The sequence below is a fragment of the Hylobates moloch genome, unplaced genomic scaffold (genome assembly GCF_009828535.3).
Source record: "Hylobates moloch isolate HMO894 unplaced genomic scaffold, HMol_V3 SCAFFOLD_3, whole genome shotgun sequence".
NCBI classification, from domain to species: domain Eukaryota; kingdom Metazoa; phylum Chordata; class Mammalia; order Primates; family Hylobatidae; genus Hylobates; species Hylobates moloch.
Window position 1 is genome coordinate 13,118,628 of NW_026652278.1, and position 16,806 is coordinate 13,135,433.

At 40.0% G+C, this 16,806-nt stretch overlaps 1 long non-coding RNA gene across 1 annotated transcript in view; it reads right to left on the reverse strand.

Annotated features, from left to right (window-relative positions):
- Window positions 1-412: 412 nt before the first annotated feature.
- Window positions 413-16,806, reverse strand: part of LOC131383018 (uncharacterized) — an 80,128-nt gene continuing 63,734 nt past the window's right edge. Inside the window, exon 3 of the long non-coding RNA XR_009212691.1 lies at window positions 413-1,508. This is a non-coding gene — a long non-coding RNA (uncharacterized LOC131383018). The remainder of the gene's footprint in view (window positions 1,509-16,806) is intronic.

Genomic DNA, 16,806 nt, shown 5'->3' on the forward strand with positions numbered 1-16,806 from the left:
ATCAGATGCATGGAAAGAGAGTGAGTTAATTAATTTAACCACCTCAAGTCAGTTCATGGCACACAAGCATCAAGAGTTTACAAACAGCTCCATTTTCATCTTTACTATTTTGAAACATTATGTACTGCCCTCCCCTTCACTCAGTCCCTAATCCCATTATCATTCCACTGTATGTGCACACGCCAATAAAGTTAACATGTAGCTGCCCTGTACAACTTTATTTACATAAAGAGGCATCCCTAACAATACTTTATTCACGTGGGTTATTTTTCTTCACAAATAGGACTGTACTATTTGACTTTTGATTTTTTTCATTCAATATTACGTACTTGAGATTTATCAGCGTTAGGATATATAGAGTATTGAAGTTAATAAGAACATCTGGTGACCTATCACCTGTTAGATTGCCAGTATCAGATAATCCCCAAGGTGTCCCACCTGTCCCCACCATCCTTCCCCACAATAGGTAACCAGTATCCCAAACTCTTATTGTCTTACTTTTCCTTACTTGATTTATTCTTTGCCTTTATCATATATGTCATATACTTATAAATAACATATCATTTAGTTGTACATGTTTTTAAACTTTACATAAACGGAATTATACATATTCTTCTACAACATAATGCACGTGAGATTCATTCCAGTAGATGCTTGTAGCTGTTGTGTATTCATTTTCATAACTATGCACCATGATTTATCCATTTCCCATCCTCAGACATTTGGGTTGTTTCCAGGTTTTTGTTATATAAACAAAGCTGGCGTGAATGTTCTTAAGCATATGTGCAGGAGCATCCTGATGTCACAAAGGGGAATTGCTGAGTCTCAAGCACACATATCTTCAGCTTCACTAGATGATGCCAAATTATTGTCCAAAGAGCTTGCAGCAATTTGAACTCCCACCAGCAGAGGGCAGGTTTTTCAGTAGCTTCAACCTTCTCCAAGACTTGGTATCATCAGACTTAAACTTGTGCCAGTGTTGTACCTGCAAAATGTGGCTTTAATTCGAACTTCCTTGACAACCAATGAACTTGCCCATGTTTTTGTACGTGTGTTGAATGTTTGGCAAAGTGACTATTCAAGTCTTTTATCTTTTTTTTTTCTGTTGAGGCTTTTTGTCCTTCGCTTAATTAGTGAATAAATGATTTTTTTAACTGCTGTGTGACATTCTATTTTAGGCATTTACCACATTTATCAATTCTTATCATTGGCCATTTGGTTTATTTCCAGCCCTTTGTTATTACAAATGATGTTGTGATAAATATCCTTGTACAAGTCTCTGTGCATATAAGATATTTTCTTTGAAGTGAAACTGCTGGGTCTTAGAGGATGTGCATATTCAGTTTCCCCTGAAGGCTGACAAATTGCTCTCCAAAATAGCAGCACCAATTTACTATCCTAGAAATTGATGAAGTTTTCCATTCATTCTCCCACACATTTGCCAGCACTTGATAGCATCCACAAAGCAATGTTAGATATACACTGTCTCATTTAGTCTGTAAATAACCCTGGAAGGGAGAAAATTAAAAAGAATCAACATTTTTTCTAGCACTCTACAATTTGCAAAGCACTTTCATTTGCATGCTCTACTTCATTTTGTGCTCAAATCCTGCCACTCACTCTCTTGGAAGTTACATTCAATCAAAACCCAATGCTCGTTACCCTTGATCACTATACATTGTGTATATGAAAACATCACTATGTACCCCACAAATATGCGCACTTATGCGTCAATTTGAAATGTTAACAAAAATAAAAATGAAACAAAATAGCCAGGGGTGGTAGTATGCACTTGTAGTGCCAGCTACTGCAGAGGCTGAGGCAGGAGGATTGCTTGAGCTAAGGAGTTCAAGTTCTGCCTGGGCAACAAAGAACTGGATGAGGCCAGAGATTATTCTCTGCTGTTAGGGTCCTCAAGATGGAGGACCTGGCTCTGTCATCCCCTCCCAGGAGATTCTGCCTCCTCCCAAACCTCAGAAAGTAAGGAATTTCTCAAACACAGAAAAAAGTTTAGCCAAAGATGATGACAAGTTGTCTAGCACATAGGTTGTAAATAACAGGTCAGTTAAGGTAAAGTGTTTCTGTCTTTTCCCTTAGATACAACTTTTCCCCTTCTTATTTTCTTCAGCCAATGTCTGGTGCGGGGTTTGGGATAAAGGTTGTGCCACAATATTATAATCACTCGACCATTCCTATCAACGGAGGCTCCCTTCCTAAACTGCTTATTTTTCCAGAGATTTGTGACAGTGTTCCTTATGTTGGCAATGTGTCATCTTAATGATCTCATTCTAACAGTAATGAGTTATGACTTGATCCCCCGGCAAGGCAGATGGCATCCCTTTTCAATCCCAAGTGAACCGGTGGTGTTGTAATGAATACCAACTTCATCAATAACATTAGAAAATATAAAATGTATTCTCTAGTCACTGTCATCTCTTCCCGTAATCTTTACATTTCCATCCTTTTGACTCACGTTTTCTAGATTTAACTTCCTTTTTACTTATACAATGTTCATGCATGTCTGCCTGAATTATAACTTCCAGATTCCTACATTACTAACAATTGTTGAGGCCTGTGTTGGGCCTTATTCATATAACAAACCTATCATTTATAACTGAGGCAATCTGGGCTCAGAAACGTACAGCAATTTGGTCAAGGTCACATGGATGGAGCCTTCGAACTTAAAATTTAGTGCCTTTTCTTTTCTTTTCTTTTCTTTTCTTCCAAGACAGTCTCGCTCTGTTACTAGGCTTTAGTGCAGTAGTGCGATCTCTGCTCACTGCAACCTCTGCCTCATGGGTTCAAGCAATTCTCCTGCCTCAGCCTCCCGAGCAGCTAGGATTACAGGTGCACACCACCACATCCAGCTATTTTTTTGTATTTTTAGTAGAGACAGGATTTCACTGTGTTGGCCAGGCTGGTCTCGAACTCCTGACCTCATTATTCACCCGCCTTGGCCTCCTAAAGTGCTGGGACTACAGGCATGAGCCACCATGCCCGGCCATCTAGTGCTTTTTCTACTATGCTACACCATGTCTTTGCTGTAGCATTTTGCTATTGTTGTTTTTTACATTTCAGATACAGAATTTTTCATTCTTTATTCAACCTTCTTTATAAGCTCATTGAAATTAGGAGAGTATTACTTCAAATATTTGAATTCCCACGAGTGAAAGATCAAGCCAGCATTTCATGGGTCATCTTATTACAGTTCTCTGAGATGCAGAATGGAAGCTGTCAAACTTGGCCAGCTTTTATTCTCTGAAAGACATCATGGTTAAGGGTGGAGAGATCACCAACCAGCTACCTCCAATGACATTTTCATTACCTTTCCTTGTGAGATAGAATCAATATCAATAAATGTGAGTCTCTGAATTTCTAGCTACACAGCTTTATAGATTTACACTTTTGAACATCTTAGGAATCTGTTAGGAATGGGTGAGAATACTCCCACAGTTTCAGATTTCAAGTTTCAATCTTCTGAGAGGAATTTGGTTTTCAGAGCACTATTGCAAACCAAAATAATTGTGACTCAGATTTTGCCACGCCTACAAAACTTCAGACCATTTTATAAGAACATGACGTATTATCTACAAGAATAAACAGTCTGGGAATAGGCATACCTTGATGGCATAAAATTGTTATAATAAGTGTGTTATAATAAGTGTTAAATTAACTCTTCTAGGCCCCAGTGACTTTATAATTGCCATTCCCTCTACCTGAAAAGCCACCCAATTCTTCTCCTTCCTCACCCTCCATCTGGAAAACTCCCAGCCCAGAAGTAGCCTCCTCATGGTTGAAACCTTTCAGACATTTACACTACCCCCTTAGGATAGTCACTTTCTGCTTTCTGCTCTGTGCACTGATACATTCATTCATTCAGGCATTTATTCATGCAGACATTCATTCACCAAGCAAATATTCACTGAGGGCCTTCCATAAACCAGGTAACACTGTAGGTCCTAGATATATTCATAAATTGGCAGGTAAAAATCCCTGCCATGTGGAGGTTACATTTCAACTGGAGAGAACAGCCAACGAACAACACATAAGTGAAATATACTACAGGTATACCTCAGAGATATTTTGGGTTCAGTTCAGACTACTGCAATAAAGCAAATGTTGCAATAAAATAAGTCATAATTTTTTTGGTTTCCCAGTGCATATAGAAATTATGTTTATACCGGCCGGGTGCAGTGGCTCACGCCTGTAATCCCAGCACTTTGGGAGGCTGAGGTGGGCAGATCACGAGGTCAGGAGATGGAGACCATCCTGGCTAACACAGTGAAACCCCGTCTCTACTAAAAATACAAAAAATTGGCTGGGCATGGTGGTGGGCACCTGTAGTCCCAGCTACTCGGGAGGCTGAGGCAGGTGAATGGCGTGAACCCGGGAAGTGGAGCTTGCAGTGAGCCGAGATCACGCCACTGCACTCCAGCCTGGGTGACAGAGCAAGACTCCGCCTCAAAAAAAAAAAAGAAAGAAAGAAATTATGTTTATACCATACTGTAGTCTATTAAGTACACAATAGTAATATGTCTAAAAAAATGCACACACCTTAATTAAAATACTTTATTACTAAAAGGTGCTAACAATGATCTGATCCTTCAGCAAGTTATAATCTTTTTGCTGGTGGAGGGTCTTGCCTAAATGTTGATGGCTACTGACTGATCAGGATAGTGGTTGCTTAAGTTTGGGGTGGCTGTGGCAATTTCTTAAAATAAGACAACAACGAAGTCTACCACATTGGTTAAATCTTCCTCTTATGAAAGATATCTCTGTAACATGTGATACTGTTTGATCACATTTGACCCACAGTATAACTTTTTTCAAAATTAGAAGTCAATCCTTTCAAACCCTGCTGCCTTAGCAACTAAGTTGGTGGATTATTCTAAATCCCTTTGTTGTAATTTCAAAATTGTTCACACTATCTTCACCAGGAGTAGATTCCATCTCAAGAAACTACTTTTCCTTGCTCAACCATAAAAAGCAACTCCTCATTCATTCAAGTTTTATTACGAGATTGCAGCAATTCAGTCGTATATTTAGGCTCCACATCTAATTCTAGTTCTCTTGCTATTTCCACTACATCTACAATGACTTCCTCCACTGAGGCCTTGGACCCCTCCAAGTCATCCATGAGGGTTGGAATCAACTTCTTCCAAACTCTTGGTAATGTTGATATTTTGACCTCTTCCCATGAATCACAAATGTTCATGGCATCTAGAATAGTGATCCCTTCCAAAAGGTTTTCAACTGACCTTCCAGATCCATCAGGGGAATCACTATCTATGGCGTCTATAGCCTTAAAAATGTATTTTGCAAATAATAAGACTTGAAAGTCAAAATGAATCTTCGATCCATGGGCTGCATAATGGATGTTGTAATCGCAGGCATGAAAACAACATTTATCTCCTTGTCTACATCCATCAGAGCTCTTGCATGACTGGGTACATTGTCAATGAGCAGTAATATTTTTAAAGGAATCTTCTTTCTGAGCAAAAGGTCTCAACAGTAGGCTTAAGATTTTCAGTAAATCCTGCTGTAAACAGGTATGCTGTCATCCAGGCTTTGTTTTTCCATTTATAGAACATGGACAGAGTAGATTTAGCATCATTCATAAAGGCCCTAGGATTTTCAAAATGGAAAATGAGCATTGGCCTCAACTTAAACTCAACAGATGTGTTAGCCTCTAATAAGAGAGCTAGCCTGTCCTTTTTCGCTTTGAAGCCAGGCATTCACTTTTGCTCTCTAGCTATGACAGTTCTAGATGGCATCTCCTTTCAACAGAAGGGTATTTTGTCTACCTCAAAAATCTTTTGGATGTAGCCACCTCCATCAGTAATCTTAGCTAAATCATCTGGATAACTTGCTGCAGCTTCTACATCAGCACTTACTGCTTCACCTTGCTCTATTATGTTATAGAGAAAGCTTCTTTCCTAAAACTTCATAAACCAGCCTCTGCTAGCTTCCAAGTTTTCTTCTGCAGCTTCTTTACCTCTATTAGCTTTCATAGAATTGAAGAGAGTTATGGCCTTGCTCTAGATTAGACTTTGGCTTAAAAGAATATTGTGGCTGATTTGATCTTCTCTCCAAACCACTCAAACTTTGTCCATATCAGCAATAAGGCTGTTTTGCTTTCTCATCATTTATGTGTTCGCTGGAGGAGCACTTTTTAAATTTCCTTCAAGAATTTTTCCTTTGCATTTACGACTTGACTAACTGGTACAAGAGGCCTAGTTTTTGACCTATATCAGCTTTCAACATACCTTCCTCACTACGCTTAATAATTTCTAGCTTTTGATTTAAAGTGAGAGAGGCGGGACTCTTCCTGTCACTTGAACACTCAGAGGATATTGTAGGGTAATTAATTGGCCTCATTTCAATACTGTTGTGTTTCAGGGAATAGGGAGAAGAAGAGAGGTGGAGGAACAGCTGGTCTATGGAACAGTTAGAACTCACACAACGTGTATCAATTAAGTTTGCCATCTATGAACACGGTTTGTTTTCAACTGCAATAGTAACAAACATCACCAATGGCAGATCACTGTAACAAATATAATAATTGAAAGAAATAATAATAATTAAGTTTGAAATACGGTGAGAATTACCAAAATGTGACACAGAGACACAAAGCAAACACGTTATTGGAAAAAATGCCACCGATAGACTTGTTTAAAGCAGGGTTGCCACAAACATTCCATTTGTACAAATTCCAATATCTGTGAAGCTCAAAAAGAAAAGTACAATAAAATAATGTATGTCAGTCTACTGGACAATGAGAAACTCCAGGGGCAAAAAATAAAGCAGAAAAAAGATGTACACAGAGTACAAGGGTGGGAAGGCAGCTTCCCATTTAAAATAGGGGGTCAGTTACCGAAGGCTGGGAAGGAAGGAGGAAAGGGAGAATGAGGGGGAAAAGGGAGAATATAAATGTATTTACTGCCACTGAACTGTACACTTAAAAATGGTAAAGATGGCAAATTACATATATATATACTTCAATAAAAATAAGTTTAAAAAGGAAAATAGGGGGTCAGGTAGACCTCACAGAGTAGGGGACATCTGTACACAAAGTTGAAACAGGTAGTTACCCATTTGTAGAGGACAAATATTCCTGGCTGAGGAACAGATACAGGTTGAGCCTCCCAAATCTGAAAACCCCAAATCTGAGGTCCCCCCAAATCCAAAGCTTTTTGAGTAACAACATGATGCTCAAAGGAAATTCTCATTAGACTATTTTGGATTTTGGGTTTGGGATGCTCAACTGGTAAGTATAATGCAAATATTCCCCCAAAAAAATCCCAAATCCCAAACACCTCTAGTCCCAAGCATTTCACATAGGCTTAAGACAGGAGACAGGTTTGGCTGGAGCAGAGTGCGTGAGCAGGACATGGCATTTGGAAGAGACTTCAGGGAGCAGGCATGTGGAGCCTGGTTGGACATTCTAAAGTGAATTGACAGACAACAGTGGATTTTGAGCAGAGGTGGTCAGATTCACCACCTTGGTTAGAAGCCAACAGGACAATGATGAAATGTGAGAGAAAGAGAGGAGTAAAGGGTGACTCCACTAAGGCAGCCCTTATGGCACTGGGTCATAAATGTCTGTGTGTCTTTCTCCCTTAATGGACAGAGTCCCAGTGAAGGCAGATGCTGTGTTCAAATGTTTAATGTCTAGTCCAGGGCAGAACACACAGGTAAGAAATGTGTTGGGTCTGATGGTACAAATGAGCATCTCTACCATAAGACTAACCAATGAATAGCAAAGCTGAGACATGCCTTTAGACACTGTTTGGGAAAGCAAGTCAGAGGTAGGGAGGAAATCTCCATCCAACACTGCTAGCTTCTCCTCACCCAGATGGGTGTTCACTCGACATGGCAAACACTGTGTTCCTCCATGCAATGGATGTCAGAAGTACTGGCTGCTAATAACCTCTTTATTGAAGGATGTGGGGGCAGATGGGGCTCCTTAGATTTGTTGATATACAGGGGAACAGATTTGTCTTTTTCAGAGTGTTATAACCAGGATTCTTTAGAGCCAGGGGATTTCCCAATGCCTGGTTTCAATCTAGCAGGCTGGCTGCTTAGGGCCTTATGAGAACTTGAGATGGCTTTAATCCTGGGTGGGGGCAGCACCAAGAAGCCCACTGGACTGTTAGGAGATGCCCCTCTCTAGCAGGCTCCATGCTCCTGAAAGCAGAGGTGTCAGAAGAATTATAGCTCCTTCCAGATACTGAGCATTTCCTCTGATCCTGCCTGCTCTGTCGGTTCTGCTAATGATCTCTTTACTGCCTATGAGGGCAAAGCAAATAAGCCACTGGGAATGGCATCAGTACGAGTTTCTTTAAAGCCTATTTTTCAGAGACCAGACCTAGAGCCGGTAAAGCCTGGAGTGAATATGGGCACAGGCTCTAGATAACCATAAAGCACAGAACTGGGTTACCCAATAGCAAAGTAAATACATACCCAGGGCTCCAACAAAGAAGGGAGAGAGAGAAGAAACTCAAAAACCCAGCAAGAGGCCACTTAATTTCAGCATTTATGTAAGTTTTGTGTCATTGCGAAAATAAATCGCTATATGGTTTAAGTCAGTCTCATGCTGAATTCCACATGCTGGGTGGTGTGGTAAGCTTGTTGCTGTGAGAGGTCTCTAACCCAGCCCCATCCACAAACCTGGAGGCTTCTTAAAGCTGCATTATGGGCATAAGAAACAAAACCCCTTCATCTGATCTAAAAGTCAAGCTCTTCTATGTAATAAACTCTATAATGTTTCCAAAGACCAGGGAGTGTTTGGGGTTTATCAACCCCAAACTGGATTTGTGGTCAGTTACAAAAGCAGTTTTGCCGGACTCTCAGCAGCATCTCCATAGACCAGCTGCCATCACAGGTGCCAAGCTGTGTGTGACGCAAGCCTCCTCCCCCATAAGGCACCCACAGGGTCTGTCCACAGTGGACAGAACAACCACTGGCCCTGGAGGGGAAGGTATTTTCACCCTCATGTGAACAACCACCAAGTATTATTTCTATCTTTCCTATCCTCCTTGGCACTTGTGATATAATGTTTATTTATGCTTTTTGAAATAGGGATGGAAAACATGTAGCATTGCGCCCTCTTCCTACCAAACTCATCCATGATAGATGTTTTCTTTGGCCACAGTGTTTTTTTTCCACTAACCTAGATGAAGTCTCAGAATTTTCTCCACACAGCACTCCAGGCAGCCATGACCAACCAGCCAACCAAACACCAGTGGCATATGATAAGAAGCCTGCCTTTCATCCTGATATATGCTGGATGGTCAGCTTTTTGAAGGGCAGGAAACACATCTTCTGCATCTTTGTATCAAAGGTAGTACCGGCTCCCATCTTGGACACAAACAGCAATCTAGGCTCATTTTCTATTCCAGAAATTTAACACAGAACCAAGTCAATGTGGTTTACTACCGCCAGAAGCTTAGATTCACTCAACAAACACTTATGAAGCCATCTTTGATGAAACAATGGTGTGATTATAGCATTGATCACAAAGAAATTATGTGTGGGCCACTCCAAAAGGCCAAAGAGATGGCTCCAGAAATTAGATTAAATGCAAGGTGCTGTTTTAAACAAATAGCAATTAATGTCACCAATTAATGGCAATTAATGTCACCAGTTCCTTGAAGAATGGCCTCCCACAAGCAATGCTGTCATCTTCTCGAACATCCTGGCATTCTGTGATAAAATGGCTTTGAGATGGCATACATCATTACTGAGACATTCTTTTCACATTTATTTTCCTCATTACTATTGTTAAGAAACAGAATGGAAAAGGCTTCTATGACTGAGATAATGACTTCTGAGTCCTTTACACCAGCTGTTAAAAGCTACCCAAACTGACAATCCAATTTGTTTTCATCCAACCCAAAGAAGAGCCAGGTTGGAGTTTTTGAAAGTACCTTAAAACTTATGTGAGCCTCATTAATAACAGGGCTGAGCAGCATGTCTGGGTTGGCGTCTGTTACTCCCATCAGGGCAAAAGCTGTAGCTCTCCTAACACCCAATTACCCTGGCTAATGAGGCTCATTAATCATTCCTTGTAGCTTTGGAGAATCCCAGGGGAGGGTCTGTTGACCTTTGGAGCAGACAGCACAGTCATGGTCATATTTTATGTGTCAAACCTCTAACAAAGTTAAGTGCAGTTAGTTAAGTGCAGTCATGTTTACTAACAGTATGCTAATGGTTTTATTGCCTCTCCCCATTTTTTAAGTCAGGCAATGACTACTTGGGACAAATAGCCTGAACTGTGCTTTGGATCCTTCTAGATAAGCTCAGGTGTTTACACTTCATTAGCATGGATGTGAAGATCAAGTGAGTTAACATACATGAGAATGCTCTGCATGGCAAATGGCGCATAGCAAATTGTGATCAAACAGTGACCAAACAGTGGTCCCTTCATGCAGCAGGTCCCATGATGTTCCAGCCACCACCTGGGCCAACTCCAGCTCACATTGGCTGCTCAGAGATACTCGGGATCCCAGTCTCTTCTTATCTGAATGAGACCTTCTGGGATTTCCATCAGCTAATCTCTGGCAAATCTGTGGCTTGGTCAGATTAAGGGAATAAGTTTAAGGATTAAATAAATATCCATACGTCTGTGACCTTGGGCATATTATTTCACCTCTCCGAGTGTTGGTGTCCTCATCTATAAAATGAATATAACTAAATACTGGCAGACTCACAATACGCTGGTGGGATGCATGTAGTGACTTCAGCAAGGTGTCTTGAATAAAATAAGATCTCAATAAATGGTGCCCCTTATTATGTTGAATATTGTTCCTGATCAACTTGGACACACTTAAAAGACAAATGAAATCTGCTTGGCACATTAATGAACAAATTATTTTTGTCCCCTTGAGATAAGGTAAGTTCTTCGCTTGAGTGGATGGAACTGAGTAGATGGGGACAAAGTGACTCATCTCTTTCTTCAGGTAGGGAGAGGATTAGCTGAGACACAGAGAGCAGCAACTCCTCATAGTATGTGTTTTGGGGATTTTGAGGGTTTTATTTTTTCTTTTTGCAGACGAGAATCTCTCTGGAACTTAAGAAACAGACAAAAAAACAAACAAACAGACAAAAACTGATGCTGTCCCTGCACAAGAAACAGAAGGGAATTTCTTTCTTTCCTAAAACAAAAAAGGAGCGGATAAGTATTTTGATCAATATTACCCAGGCAGTAAATGACCATGCCAGATTGTCTGAGATTCTCATTCAGAATGTTCACTCCTCTACACCAGATGCTTCTCACTGTGAGGCTTTGAAGTAGTTCAGAGAAATCTCAAAAGAGGACAGTTTCAGGAAGTGCCAACAACTGTAAAGTTAAGGGCTCTTCAAAACAGGTGTCAAAGTTAGTAACAACGGCCAACATTACTGAGCACTCATCGTGTGCCAAGTCCTTTACCATGGCTCATCTCACAAAATTTCAACAATTCAAAAAGTTGATGGCAGCAATATCCTCACTTGACCTGTGATGAAACTGAGCCCGAGGAACGTAAAGCACATTTAGACAGGTAAGTTTTTTTTTAATCTTCTACAAACTATTCCAGAGAGTAGAAAAGAGGGAAGGCCTCATTTTCTGAGACTTTTGAATCCAAACCAGGCAAGAAAATAAACCGTAATTTAATCTCATTTATGAACACAAATGTAAAAATGTTAAATATTAACATAAAGAAATTGAATTTGGCTCACGTCTGTAATCTCAGCACTTTGGGAAGCTGAGGAGGGTGGATCACTTGAGGTCAGGAGTTCAAGACCAGCCTGCCCAACATGGTGAAACCCCATCTCTACTAAAAATACAAAAAAAAAGTTAGCTGGGCACAGTAGTGTGCACCTGTAATCCCAGCTACTTGGGAGGCTGAGGCAGGAGAGTCGCTTGAACCCGGGAGGCGGAGGTTGCAGTAAGCAGAGATCACACCACTGCACTCCAGCCTGGGCAACAAAGCTAGACTCTGTCAAAAAAAAAAAAAAAAATTGAGGGAAAGAAAGAGAGAAAGAAAGAAAGAAAGAAAAGAAATAAAATAAAAGAAGGAAGGAAGAGAGAGAGAGAAAGGAAGGAAGGAGAGGAAGAAAGAAAGAAACTGAATTTGGCTCTATCGCATACACACACACACACACACACACACACACACACTTAATTAAAATATTAGGGCCTTCAGGTTGCATTGAGATGGGTTAAAAAAAAATTAGGGCCAACTAGAATTTATCCTAGGAGTGCAAAAATGGGTCAACATTAGAATATCTTTAAATATAATCTACTACAATAACAGATGAAAGGAGAAAATGATAGTCTTATCTCAGTTATAGTGGGCTGCATGTTGGCCCCCCCAAAAAATATACACCCTCATCTTAATCCCTGAAACTGTGAATGTTAACGTATTTGGAGAAAGTATCATTGTGTATATAATTAAGGATCTTGAGATGAGGGAATCATCCTGGATTATGTAGATAGGCCTGAATTTCAGTGACAAGTGTCCTTATAAGAGGCACACATGGAAGACAGAGGAGAAGGTGTTGTGAAGACAGATTCCATGACTGGAGGGACGCAGCTACAGGCTAGGGAGCCCCAAGCATTACCTGCAGCCCCCAGAACCTAGAAGAGCAGCATGGAATGGATTCTTGCTCAGAGCCTCCACAAGGAACCAGTCCTGCCGACACCTGGATTTTAGACCTTGGTCTCCAGGAATGTGAGAGAATAACTTTCTGTTATTTTAAGTTATCCAGTTTGTGGCAATTTGTTCCAGCGGCCGCAAGAGACTAATCCACCAATGAATAAAGAAAAACCATTCAAGAAAATTCCGGCTTCATTCATAGAAAATAACTCAGTAAGCCAGGAATGGAAAAGAGATGCAATTTAGAGACGAGGAGAAGATATCTGCAATACATACATCCAACAAGGGATTGAATATTTAAAACGTGGAAAGAATTGCAAATCAAGAAAAAAAAGTAGGAAAAACTTTCATGGAAAAATGTGCATTATAAACGAACAGGCAAGTCAGAGAAGAGGAAACCCACTTGGTTACACTTGTAATCAAGGAAATGCAAATTAAAATACAAATGAGGTTCTATTTCACACTCATCAAGTTGACTAAAAGTTTATGATGAAAACATCAGGTTGTCGAATGTGTAGAAAAATGAACTCAGCAGGCCTGATTGCTCAAATCTTATGCATCCTCAGTGGGGCCTGCTGTGTGACAGCCCTTGGCTGGCTCCTGGTAACTGAGCTATTTCCTATGATACTAACAGACAGGGCATTTTAAACACTTGGAGCCTTTAACCATATAGTACCAGCTTGTCTAGACAATTTGTGCAAATTCTGTGGTTTGTGGTGGACATTTGCTTTCCTTCTGCAGGTCTGGAGTTTCAATAACTACAGCTAGTCATAAAGGCTGTATGACCAGACTCCATTTAAAACTCTAGACCTTTAGGCTTAAACAAGCTTCTCTGGGTAGAAAACTCATAGCACGGCCGGGCACGGTGGCTCATGCCTGTAATCCCAGCACTCTGGGAGGCTGAGGCAGGCAAATCACAAGATCAAGAGATCGACACCATCCTGGCCAACGTGGTGAAACCTCATCTCTACTAAAAATACAAAAATTAGCCAGGCACGGTGGTGGGTGCCTGTAATCTCAGCTACTCGAGAGGCTGAGGCAGGAGAATCGCTTGAACCCAGGAGGTGGAGGTTATGGTGAGCCGAGATCACGCCATTGCACTCCATGAGCTACAAGAGCAAAACTCTGTCTCAAAAAAAGAAAAGAAAAGAAAAGAAAAGAAAACTCATAGCACTTGTTGCAGTGAGTTGCTGGAGGAATAAGCATGTTCTGTACCACTCCATTGTGAAGGGATTCTGGAAGCTGGTCTCCCAAGTCTTGGCCCGTAGTGCCTTTTTCCTTTATCGATTTTGTTTTGTATCCTTTTGTTGGAATAAATCCTAGCCTTGGGTAATAACTCTTACAGAGTCTTGTGAGTCCTTCTAGGAAATTGCTGAACTGAGGAGTAATCTTGGGGACGACCAAAACAGTAAGAATGCAGAGAAACAAGACTGTCACACACAGCTGGTATGCCAATCATTTTGGAGGGCAATGTGACGAGATTCGGGGAAGTTCAAGATGCACATGCACTAAATCCCAACACTTCCTTTTCTACTTTTCTAATCTAGAAAAACTCTCCCTCAAGCCTATGCACAAAAATGCTTGCTACATCATCGTTTCTCACTGAGCGCAATTTAAAAATCTATGGATAGAATTATAGAAAAATAAGCTGTCACATATTTGTCTAATAGAAAATGGCAAAGCATTTCAAATGACTAAGAGCAACGCTGACATGGTTAATCCTCGAAAATGGTATGTAAAAGAAGGAAGCTGCAAAATATGCACAGTAGGATACCATTTATGCAAAGTTTAAAAACACGTAGAACTCATTCTTTAAGACGTAAGAGTACAACACATCAACTTTATGGCGGAAGCTACTCCACAGAGACAAGGAAAGGAATGGGCTGGGGAAGGGGGAGGCACTCAAGAGGAGGGTTTACACAGATCTGCAATGTTTTCTTTCTTACCTCCCAAAAAAGAGCCATAGCAAATATGAAAAAATGTTAACATTTATTAAAGCTAGAAGGTAAGTTTGTTATTTTGCATAGTTGAAGCATTCCACAGTTTTTTTAAAAAACATAAAAATGAAGAGTCAAGTGATTGACTTAAGGCCACAAGTTAATATCAAACTGAGATTTGAGCTCCGGCTCCTAAGCCTGGCTACAAACTGCACCAGGTGTCCCCTCATTTCTGCAGTCTGTTCATTAAAACCCAGGCAAATTACCCTAATCACATTTATACTATGCTCATGCAGGCTTCTGAATTACATTTCAGCAAAATGCTTATTTTACTTTAAAACTTTGGTTGCTATTTACAACAACTACATTCTGAGTTCTCACAAACTCTTCATATGACAGGTCCCACATTAATGACAAAGGTCTTATAGATAGACTTCAGGAGGCAGCTAAAAATTCTAGAGAAGACAAAGCTACTAAATCTCAAGTTATGGGACATCTTGTTCATTCAAAATATCGAATAAAATGAAATTAAAATCAATAGGAAGGTCTGAAGACATACAACTTGGTCAGCTGAACATAAATTACAAGTTCTTAATCGAACAATGTGTATGTGCTGATGGGTTCATCTCATCTTTTGAAAAACATAAATGGCTTTCAGTTTGTCATCATATGACTGAAACCAATACCTTTGGTATCAAAAGATGAAAAGTCTGAGAATAAGGATAAAAATCAAACATTTAAGTTCTCAAAAAGAAGCAGGAGATGTGAGTCATACATGCTGTGCTGTCTTATAATTTTAACTAAAATTGGTGGGAGCTGGCTAGTTTTAATTAATATTTTAGAGTTTTCCTTAATTAAAACTTGCCAGAAAATACAAGGAATTGTTTTTACATTCTTGTTAACATGCCTGCTATTCAATTTCACAAATGTTTCATCAGAACTGCTTCTAAGGGAAGCATTGTTCTAGGATCCGTAGAAGAAATCCCTTTAGTATGATAACAATAATCAAAACCACTACTACTATCACTACTCTAATGGATGCCTTTCATGTGCCAGGAACTCTGCTAGAAGATTTGCATCATTAGGAGGAAAATGAAATATGTGTGTGTGGAAGCAGAGACTGAAGAACATAAGGAATTAAGAATCTTACTAAGACCAGAGAGCAGAAATGGAGAAATGTGTTCATAGACGAGAATTGCAACGTTTGAGATATTAAAAGCAGAGATGGTCTTAATGACTGTAAGTTTGCTAGAGTATATGAATTGTCTTTTGCTGCTGTAAGAAATGTAGTGGCTTCAGCAACACAAATTTATCATCTTACAGGTCTGCATATCAGAAGCCCAACACTGGTCCTACAGGGCTAAAATCAAGGAATGCAAGGCTGTGTTCCTTCTGGAGCCTCTTGGGGAGAATCTGTTTCTTTGCCTTTTCCAGCTCCTAGAGCGCCCCCGCCTTCCTCACGGCCCCTTCTTCCATTCTCATAGCAACAGTCGGTCGAATCCTCCTTACATCCCATCACTCTGAACTTCTTTGCTGTCTCCCTCTGTCAATTTTAAAGATGCTTGTGATTATATTGGGTATATCCCAGATAATCCAGGATGATCTCCCTATTTTAAAATCAGCTAATTAGCAACCTTGATTCCATCTGCTACTTTAATTTCCGTTTGTTATGTAATGTGATATGTTTATAGGTTTCAGGGATTAGGACGTGGATCTCTTAGGCAGAGGCATTATTTTTAATATTTTACAGAAGTTACTAGAAAATCCCAATCCAAACTAGCTTAAGCAAACAAGGCTTTTTATTGGAAAGATGTCATAATAACACAACACCTTAAAGGCAGCCCAGCCTCGGGAACAGAGTCAATCCAGAAATCCCTCTTTCCCATCATATGACTGAAACCAATACCTCTGGTATTAAAAGATGAAAAGTCCGAGAAGAAGAATAAAAATCAAACACTTAAGTTCTCAAAAAGCAGTAAGCAGGAGATTTGAGTCATACATGCTGTGCTGTCTTATAATTTTAACTAAAATTGGTGGGAGGTGGCTAGTTTTAATTAATATTTTAGAGTTTTCCTTAATTAAAACTTGCCAGAAAATACAAGAAATTGTTTTTGCTTTCTTGTTAACATACTTGCTATTCAATTTCACAAATGAGTCTCTCATCTCTACTTGGCTACACATCAGCAGGCGATGTCTTCTACTAAAGACTTGTTTCTTTCACTCTCAGTCCA